We start from the raw sequence: 10,218 nt of genomic DNA on the forward strand, positions 1-10,218 counted from the left end.
ATTTATTTAAATAAATAGTAATATCTAGTAATAAGCATATTGATAATACTTTTATTAATAATATAATTAAAATATTTTTATTTATTATTAGTTAATATTAAATAAACAATATTATTAATTATGTATTAATTAATTTTTTTATTAATATAATAATGTTTTTATTATTTATAATATTATTAAACAATCTATTTCTAAGGGTAGAATAGTAAACTTCACAGTTTCAAATGTTGAAGAATTGTTCAAACTCAAATGATCTTATATTTTCATAACCTCTAAAAGCAGAACATTTCTATTTCTTTTTAGATTTTAGACCTAAACAATAGATTTTTTACTTTTCATACATTGGACTTCAAATTAATCAAATGCCACCTTAGTCTTGTTTTTTATTTTCACCATGTCTTTTGTTTGTAACTGTTTGGTCTTTTTTTAATGATTTTTTCTTGACCAAAAAGAAAGAAATTAGTTGTTTATCTCTAATTTGTGATTAATATGCTTAGTAAATTGTCTTAAACTTAGTTATGTATGTATCTTTAAACTCTTAAGTAGTTGTTTAAGCGTTTGTTTTTTTTTTTTTAATTCCTTAAAATTAGTTGGCTTTAAATTTTAAACTCTTAATTATTGTCAATTTGGGAGGGCTTTCAGACACCGGCTTTTTGTAATGCATGAGCCATAAAACCTAGAACGTCATGATGAAGCCCCATTTGGTAAAAGCCTGGGAAAAAATGGTCTTTCAAGTGAAGCTATGAAAAAGTAGCTTATGAGAAGTGGCTCAATTAACGCCAGTGGTGCTCATAGTTTGGTTAACTGAACGGTGGGACTTTTTTTGAACTAATCGATACCACCAATTTTTGGAAAATTAAAAAGTGAGATCGAACCGAAACTGATGCTGCGCGATCTCGCTGCTCCCTGTTGGAGTTGACCTGGCTTCTAGGCGGACAACGGACTAAGTTGATCTGCAAGAGTAGGATTAGAGAACCCGGGGTTGCTAGCCCAGCGAGGTCACTCCGATGCTTAAGTCAGTATACTTGTAGCGAGCTAAAATAGCTTAAGGATGTAGGAGAGCTAGAAAGCAGAGAAATCATGCGTACCTTGAACCTCCGGGGGTGAAGCCTTTATATAGTCGAGTCCTCGCGGGTTTCATGGATCAGTTCCGAGATCTTCGTCACGATAGGACCCGTTTCCACGTTAGTTGGAAGATAATGCTGCCAACTGATAAGGTTCATCACTTCCGCTCGAATCGGTCGGGGAGATAATGCTAGCTATTACGCGGCGTGATCCCGTGAGGCCCGGGATCTGTTGGAGGGATTTTCAGGATCACCACATAGTGGCATGTCGGTATCCCCGAACTGATGTCTTTAAGTCCTGAACTGGGTTAAGTGCCGAAGTGCCTTGGCATTGAGGTGTTCTTATTGCGATCTGGTACCGAGGCAATCTCGTCTCGAGGTGGCCTTGTCCCAAGGTCACTTTAGCCCAGGGTGGTTGAGTACCCGAGCTCGATCTACTGCAGACTGGTTATGATAAGCTGAGTTGTCATCTCTTGATCAGATCGTGTCCATGTGTTCCCTCTTTACTAGGTCGGGTCAAATCACCCTTCATCAATCGTTGGTCGGACCTGTTTGTCTATCTGGCTCAACCAGGAATAACCCAGGTCACGTCTGGTTCACGTGCGGATGTCATGCGATCTACAAACTCCGTGGACGTCAAAAAATGCGCTAAACCGATTTCAACCTCGGGGGTTGCGTAGCCAATTTTCCTAGGAGCCGTTGGATTGCCTTGATCTCGACCATTGATTTTCGGACATACCGGCTATAAATAGGGGGCCCGAGACTCATTTCGTTTGCCACAAATTCGCAAATCTTCATTCTGAGGTCGCGTTCAAGCTTCTTAGCTCGGTTTCTCCTGTTTGGTGTCTTCTTTCAGTTCGGTCTTTCTTTTGTGAGTCTTCCCTAGCTCTCCTTTTCTGATTGTCTTTTCTTCACAATGTCTAGTTTTAGTTTAGATAGTCTTTTAGATGAGAGCGGTGAATCCACAGGGGCTGAGGTGGGTACCTCGGCTCAGGTCGTAGATCACCTTTCCGAAGAAGCTACTTCGGGTCAAGAAGCAGTCCGCGGTCCTCCTGAGGTGGAATCACCTCGGGAGGCACGAGAGGCCTCCGGTGGTCTGGCGTCCACCTCGCACCGAGGTCGGCAGCCAGATAACTTTGGCCCATCGACGATGATAGCGAACAGGCTCCAAGCCTTAGTAGCTTGGGATAGGCTTCCGAGTGATTTTGTCTATAGTCTTCCGATAGGTAACTTTCCCTAGGAGCACGGTCACGATGAGATTGTGATCTTCGAGGAGTAGCTCGCAGCTGGTCTTCGTCTTCCATTTCACCCCATGATCGTCGAAGTCATTAAACTCTTCAACATCACCATAGATCAGTTGCACCCGAACTCCATCCGCAACATAGTAGGAACCATCTCGCTCTTCGACGACTATAACCTGCCCCTTGACCTTGACATTTTTTCTTCAATCCTTTCAATAAAGAAGAATTACTCATGTGTTCTACCCGAGCATAGGCAGACTTACTACTTGTCCCCACGTCTGGGCTACAATCTCTTACACGAACTCCCAAACAAGGTCCCTGCCTGGAAAAGGGGCTACTTTTTAGTCCGTAACACTGAGGGGTGGCCTTTCCCGACCCATTGGAGGGCGGCCATCCAAGATCCCAGTGTCAGGCTGGACTTGAAGACAAGGGAAGCGCTCCAGTCCTGGGCGGAGCTCGGTCTCAAGTTTGCAGACTATGTGACCAAAGACAAGCTCGTGTAGGCCGGTCTGAGTCCTGGTAGGTCGTTACTTTTGTGTTGCCTTTGTTTTATTTTGATGCAATTTCTGACGTTTTGCTTTTGTTACAACAACCATGAAGCTTCCTACGAACGAGCTCCTTGGAAGGATGAAGGGGAAGAAGAAGTGAGCTGTCAAAAGACCTCGCGTTGAGTCTCCACAAGCTGCCGTCCCTGAGCCTGATTAGCCCTCCACTGCGCAACCTCCAGTGATCGATCTGGTCGAGGAGGAACCAGGAAGGGTCTCCCCGCGCCCGATGAGGCAACATCTTCGGAGCCCACCCCTGTGGCTGTCACTTCTTTGGGCAGCGAGGGGGCAGTTTGGAGCATCCTAACTCCGAAGTACAGCCTCCTTAAGAGCAAAAGCGCGGTATACGCCAAGGAGGTCGCCAACTGGGCCGAGCTGTCGGTCGCTCAGCTCGAAGCTTGAGCCTCACTGTATGGTGGTAAGTTGTCTTTACTTCTTCAATTCTGTACTTGAAAACTTTTATTGTACTAACTGTTATTTTTCTCTTGGCAGGTGAACTCTGTTGTGCACGCTCTGACATACCAGTCCGAACTGCACCTGAAGCGAGCTATTGCAGCTGAGTCCTCATCTCGCGAAGTTCACGCTGAGCTGAATTTGGCCCTAACAAAATCAACTAGTTGAAGAACAATGCACGGGCTCAGAAGGAGCTGATATCACTTCTGATGTCCGAGAAGGAGGAGCTCGCGAGGGAGAAAGCGGCGCTGAAGTGGGAGGTAGAGAACCTCGAGGCCCATGTCAAGGAGCGAACTGAAATACTCCTTCAAGCAGTGGAGGAGGCCAAGGCTAAAGCCGTCAAGGAATACAAGACCTCAGAGGAATTCCATGGGGAGATGATCGAGGCGGGGACGGAAGGCTACCGTAAGGGCTTTAAGCTTAGCAAGTTGCTGACCTGACGTGAATTTCCGCAGCTCGATCTAAGCGCCATCACCACCTCAAGGGTCACAGATGAGATGGCTGTCGAAGCTGCCGAAGATCCGGACTCCGAGGTGGAAAGTGATAGTGAGCTGCTCATCGACATCGAAGAGACCAGTGCTAATAAGAGGGTGAACCTTCCTACCAAAGCCTCGAGCGAGGGCGAAGAATGCCCAGATGAATAGACTTCCATATTGTATACCCCGGGCCTACGAGCTCGGTCTATAGTAGAACTCTCTTTTTTTTTATAATGAACCCCTCATATTAATGAAATACACTTGTCTTTTTGTCAAATGTTCCAAGTGCAAATAACTCCCTAACTAGCGAACTAACCAAATAGGTATAGGTTACCCCGAACCGTCAAGCTACCGAGCTGGACTACCAGTAGGGGTAACTTGGTAATGTTAGTTGTCCCTTTGTTGGGGTTCAACTTGGTAATGTTAGTTGTCCCTTTGTTGGGGTTCAACTTGGTAATGTTAGTTGTCCCTTTGTTGGGGTTCAACATTTTCATTATATGCCAAAGTGGGGTAGACATTGTAGGGTTTATACCCGAGCTGTCTATACCTTAGGCATGAGGAGATGATTTGCCTATGCCGAAGAGGCGATTAGGTCTTGTCTTCCCATGCCGAGGAGGCGACTAGGACTTGTATGCCCATGCCGAGGAGGCAACTGGGACTTATGTGGTGCCAAGGTCTTTTGTCAGCTCGGTACCTTACCCCTTAGGCTCTGGGAGCGACTTACAGTCCACTCTCCTTACCCTTGGTTTTGCCCATGCCGAGGAGGCGACTGGGACTTATGTGGTGCTGAGGTCTTTTGTCAGCTCGGTACCTTAGCCCTTAGGTTCTGGGAGCGACTTGCAGTCCACTCTCCTTACCCTTGGTTTTGCACACGCCGAAGAGGCGACTGGGTCTTATGTGCCCATGCCGAAGAGGCGACTGGGTCTTATGTGTCCATGCCGAGGAGGTGACTGTGACTTATGTGCACATGCCGAGGAGGCGACTGGGACTTATGTGGTGCCGAGGTCTTTTGTCAGCTCGGTACCTTAGCCCTTAGGCTCTGGGAATGACTTGCAGTCCACTCTCCAGTTTGGCAATCACAGGTAGTATCGTCTCAAGTTGTACGTACCTTCCCCGAGTACCCGTCTTACTCGGTACAAACCTTCTCAGTTCGGTCTGAGCTTTCCGACACCGGGCTCAAGTACCATAACTTTCCTAAGAACCAGATCGCGGACACAAAAGTGTCGTTTCTTGACCCGGGCGTTATAGTACCGAGCCACCCTTTGCTGGTAGGCTGCAGTCCGAATGTATCCAGGTCCTGTACTTCTTCCACCAAGTCGAGGTTGGTACAGAGCTTGTCATCATTTGCTTCCTCGTTGTATGCTTCCAAGCGTAGCGTAGGCACCTCGATCTCTACTAGGATCACCGCTTCCGTGCCGTAGGTGAGGTTGAAGGGGGTCTCACCTGTGGTGGTCTTAACGGTAGTTCGGCAGGCCCATAACACACTGGGCAGCTCGTCTACCCACAGTCCTTTAGCTTGGGCTAAGTGAGCCTTCAGTCCATGGAGTATGGCTCTGTTCATGACCTTTGCTTGCCTGTTTGCCTGAGGGTGTGCCACCGAGGCGAAGTTCTGTTGTATCCCCATCTCGGCACACCAACTCTGAAACTTGATGTCCTCGAACTGCTTTTCGTTGTCGGAGATAAGTACCCGAGGTAGCCCGAAACGACATACTATATTCTTCCAAAAGAATTTTTGTATGTTGTGGACTGTGATCGTTGTTAGGGGTTCCGCCTCCACCCACTTCGTGATGTAATCCACTGCTACCACTAGGAATCTCCTTTGTCCTGTCGCTGGCTGGAAAGGGCCAAGAATGTCGATTCCCCACTGTGCGAAGGGCCACAGGCTGGTGAGATATTTGAGGTCGGCAGCAGGTCGGTGTGGACGTTGGCATGTCTTTAACACTTATCGCACTTCTTGACGAGCTCGAGTGCGTCTGTCTTCATTGTGGGCCAATAGTACCCCTGTCGCAATGCTTTCTGGGCGAGAGTCCTGCTCCCCAAGTGTTTGCCACACAAGCCTTCATGAGTGTCATGGAGAATGAGCTCGGCCTCTGAGGGTCATAAGCCGCGCAAGTAGGGGAGCGTGAAAGATCTCCGGTACAGTTGTCCGTCTATAATGACGTACTTCGTTGACTGACGCTCTACCATTCCGGCCGCATTGCGATCTACAGGGAGGGTCCCATGAAGCAGATAGCTCGCAAGTGGGTCAATCCAGCTCGGCTCTACTTGTACTACAGGAGCGACCTCTCCTGCCCCCTGAGAATGCTAGGCCGAGGCAGGTCCTCTATATACGCGGTCCTCATTGTGTTACTGCTTGTGCTGGCTAATCGGGACAAGGCGTTGGCCTCAGCATTCTCGGATCTCGGGATCTGTCTGATGAAGTAAGATAAGAAGCCGTATAGAACTTCTCTGACCTTGGCTAAATAAGCTGCCATGGTGGGGTCGCGGGCTTCATATTCACCATTGACCTGGTTGACCACGAGCTGGGAATCACTGCAAATGATGAGGTGTTTAGCTTTCACTTCCTTCGCTAAGGTGAGCCCAGCTATCAATGCTTTGTATTCTACTTCATTGTTAAATGTTGCAAACCCGAACCGAAGTGCGTACTCCAGCTTCACCCCGCTTGGACCGTATAGAATAATGTCTGCCCCGCTTCCTTGCTGGTTGGACGTGCCATCAACATGGAGGATCCAGGGCTCCTCGTCCCAGGTCGGACTTGTTCAGACCGGAATTGGTGCCGTGCTAGTTGAAGCTTCCTCCGCGTGCCCAAGCTCAGTCAGTTCAGGGACTACGGTGGTGAAGGTACATTCTGCAACGAAGTCGGTTAAGGCTTGGTTCTTAATCGCCGTCCGAGGTTCGTACCGGATGTTGTACTTGCTGAGTTCAATGGCCCATTTCGTTAATTTGCTAGACACCTCAGGCTTGAGTAGGATTTGCCTCAAAGGTTTGTTGGTGAGGACGGCGATGGTGTGGGCTTGGAAGTAAGGACGAAGCTTCCGAGCTGCTGTGACCAAGGCATATGCCAGCTTCTCGATCTCCGGGTACCTTATTTCGGCATCCTGCAAAACCTTGCTGACATAGTAGATAGGTCGTTGGACCCAATCTACTTCCTTTATCAGTACCGAGCTGACTACCTCATCACTCGCGGAGAGGTACAACTTTAAAACATCTCCCTCCTCGGGTCGGGTCAGAATCGGGATGCTAACTAGGTATTTTTTCAACTCGTCAAAGGCGAGCTGACATTCTGCAGTCCATTCGAAGTCCTTGTTTTTCTTTATGGCCTTAAAGAAAGGAAGGTAGCGATCTGCCGACTTGGACATGAAGCGGCTCAGAGCGGCTATCCTGTCGTTCAGTCTTTGAACCTCCTTTATTTTGCGAGGTGGCTTCATATCTAGGATGGCCTTTATTTTCTCGAGGTTGGTTTCGATGTCACGTCGATTGACTATGTATCCCATGAATTTACCCGAGGTGACACCGAAGACGCACTTGCTATGATTTAGTTTCATGTTATACTTGCGCAAGACTTCAAAAACACTTTGCAAATCATTCAATAAAAATTTTGAAAACTAGGTCTTTATGACCATATCATCTACATAACATTCAACCTTGCTATGAAGGTTGTTTTATCCTCGTCGGCAGGGTCCATCCTGATTTGGTTGTATCCCGAATACGCATCCAGAAAGCTTTGCAACTCGTGCCCTAAGGTCGCGTCCACTAGACGGTCGATCTTGGGCAGCGGGAAACAATCCTTTGGGCAAGCTCGATTCAGGTTGTATAATCGACGCACATGCGCCATTTACCGTTAGCCTTTTTTACCAGGACTGGGTTAGCTACCCAGCTCGGGTAATGGACCTCCCTGATGAAACCAACTGCTAAGAGTTTCCTGACCTCCTCGTCGACTATCCCCCAGCGCTCCGGGGCGAGGCTGCATTTTTTCTGTCTAACGGGCTTAACTAAAGGGTCAGTATTTAACTTATGAGTTAGGATTTTGGAATCTATGCTGGACATTTCTGCCACGGACCAGGCAAACACATCTAAATTTTTAAATAAAAAACTTACCAGCTGAGAACGGAGTGGTTCCTCGATCGAAACGTCGATCTGGAGAGTTCTGGTTGGATCTTCTATTGAGACAGGAATGTGGATCGTCTCTTCCGTTGGTTAGCTCACTATTTGGGATACTCCACAAGTCGCTCGAGCTCGATATCAACCGCTAGCTTGGCTTTCCCCTTGAGAGCGGCAACATAGCATTTGCGAGACTCGAGCTGGTCACCTTGCAAAACTCCTACTCCATAGTGTTAGACAGTTTTTTGTGCCCTTAGATCCAATCGGTTTGATGTACTTATGACATTTAATGTAAATGAATAAAGTGCATATTTGATTCATGTTATGTGGTGTGTTTCTGTGTAATACCCTTAAAACCAGACACTTATGAGACTTGTGTTGGTTTAGAATGTTCACAACTAGTGGGTCGGTCTGGGGAGACCTATCCTGATAAGGCTGGCACTGATGTGCCGCCAAGTCGGTTGGGGTGACCTGTCTCTGCCACTAGGGTGAGACCCGAGGTATATGCAGTGTGGGATCAGCTTGAGACCTTGAACCGAACCAGAATTCCAGTATTGCCCTGGACCTTGGCGATTAGTGGGCAAAACTCGAATGTTACACCTAACCCCTAAACTCGATTATGGTACCCACACTAGGTGGCGGATTGGGCCATCTTTGATATGCTAATCAGTGAGACCCTTAGAGGGGGTCAAAACCTGGGTATGTTGAGATGGTTCATGAACCCATCTGAGTGGGTGATCATAGTGACAGGATCAGCCCCTTTGTCGGACAAAGGTAATGATCGGGGAAATACACTCTCTCTGATGGAAACCAAAACTACCGGCAGTTGATTTCAATTGTTGAAATTTTGTTTGCAAAATATATTTATGCGATATAATATATATATATATATATATATTATAGGTTTCCAAAATTGTTTGCAAAAGGTTTTAATCCCCAGGGTCTATGTAAGAGGAGAGTGCAACACTGTACCTTGCAGTCGGGGGAGAGGTCATCCCTTGTCGGGTAGTGTTTGATCACTATGGGCTGAGAGGTTAAGTGTAAGGCCATTGAGGGTTAAACCTGATGGGCTAATCTTACATCTGCCCACAATCCTTGGGTGTTACAAGGTGGTTTGGCCCAAGGACCACTTAGTGTAAGTGTTGGGCCCATAGAGTTCATATGATGGGCTCAAGGGGTTCACTGGGCTTTCCAGTGAATTCGGCTAGGCCTTGTGACAGAGGCTGGGCCGAACCCTTGTGGCTGATGTGTAGATCAATGTTTGGGTCCCATGCCATACAGAGAAAGCCCAACTAGGCAGCTGTCAAAACCGCGTTCCTGAATGGAGATCTTACTGAAGATATCTACATGCAGCAGCCGCAAGGCTTCATTGTTGTTGGTCAGGAACACATGGTATGTAAACTTAATAGATCCATATATGGACTTAAGCAAGCTTCTAGGAATTGGAACATCCGGTTTGACTCTGCCGTCAAAATGTTTGATTTTGAGTAGAACCCGGTCATTGGGAATGATGTGGGTGGATGATATCCTACTCATTGGGAATGATGTGGGAATGTTGACCTCGGTCAAAGTATGGCTTTCACAGCAATTCTCCATGAAAGATCTTGGAGAACCGTCCTATATACTAAGTCTTCGACTCTATAGAGATAGATTGAAGCGGATAATAGGATTATCTCAATCTGCTTACATTGACAAAATCGTCAAAAGGTACAGCATGGAGAACTCCAAGAAGGGAAACGTTCCTTTCAGGCACGGAGTTACTCTCTCCAAGAAGATGTCTCCCAAGACATCTGAGGAGATCGAGGACATGAAGAATGTTCCCTATGCCTCAACCGTGGGGAACATCATGTATGCCTTGCTGTGCACTCGCCCCGATATTGCTCACGTGGTGAGTGTAGTAAGTAGATTTCAGGCCAACCCAGGGCAGGAGCATTGGACCGCTGTGAAATGCATACTTAAGTACCTTCAAAGGACAAAAGAGTTTTGTCTAGTATTAGATGGTACATTACTACAGATCCAAGGGTATACCGATGCTGACTTCCAGTCAGACTCAGATGATAGAAAGTCTACATCTGGTTACGTATTCATGATAGGATCGTGTGTTGTTTGTTGGAAAAGCAGCAAACAGGGGTCCACGACGGATTCCACAACCAAAGCCAAATACATTGCCGCAAGCCAAGGAAGCCGTGTGGATGAAGAAGTTCATCCAAGAGTTGGGAGTAGTTCCATCCAGCACATCACCCATCCCGTTGCTGTGCGACAACAATGGGGCCATTGCTCAGGCTATGGAGCCACGAGCCCACTCGAAGTCCAAGCACATTGAGAGAAAGTACCGCGT

Source organism: Nelumbo nucifera, chromosome 1, assembly GCF_055504915.1.
Source record: "Nelumbo nucifera cultivar China Antique chromosome 1, China Antique-T2T, whole genome shotgun sequence".
Taxonomy (NCBI): Eukaryota; Viridiplantae; Streptophyta; class Magnoliopsida; order Proteales; family Nelumbonaceae; genus Nelumbo; species Nelumbo nucifera.